General features: G+C 40.7%; 1 non-coding gene across 1 annotated transcript; it reads left to right on the forward strand.

Moving 5' to 3' along the window:
• The first annotated feature begins 183 nt into the window (after nucleotides 1-183).
• Trnar-acg (transfer RNA arginine (anticodon ACG)) lies at nucleotides 184-256 on the forward strand. Its single transcript has one exon. It is a non-coding gene; the product is annotated as a tRNA-Arg (tRNA).
• Nucleotides 257-467: the final 211 nt, after the last annotated feature.

Consider the following 467-nt stretch of genomic DNA (forward strand, 5'->3'; position numbering starts at 1 on the left):
ATGAAATAACTTGCGATGTACGTTTTTTTGTTAAGAAGACTAAGAGAAAAGGGTGTTTCATATGCCACATTCTACCAGTGTCCCAAGTTTCAAAGTGTCGCTGAAGTTAGATGTATACAATTAAAGCTAGATTCATATTACTTAAAGACATTATGGTAAAGTAGAATCTCGCATTCGGGCACAGGGCTTGTGGCGCAATGGATAACGCGTCTGACTACGGATCAGAAGATTCCAGGTTCGACTCCTGGCAAGCTCGTATATATATTTTTTTAAAGTGAACACACTAAAGAAAACGGCACTCAGTACATGTCGATGGAGTTAAATGTATACAATTAAAGCTAGGTTCACATTACTTAAAGAAATTATTGGAGAAGTAGAATATCCGATTCGGGCACCGGGCTTGTGGCGCAATGGATGACGCGTCTGATTTCGGATCAGAAGATTCCAGGTTCGACTCCTGGCGAGCT

This window comes from Octopus bimaculoides, unplaced genomic scaffold (genome assembly GCF_001194135.2).
Source record: "Octopus bimaculoides isolate UCB-OBI-ISO-001 unplaced genomic scaffold, ASM119413v2 Scaffold_183941, whole genome shotgun sequence".
Lineage (NCBI taxonomy): Eukaryota > Metazoa > Mollusca > Cephalopoda > Octopoda > Octopodidae > Octopus > Octopus bimaculoides.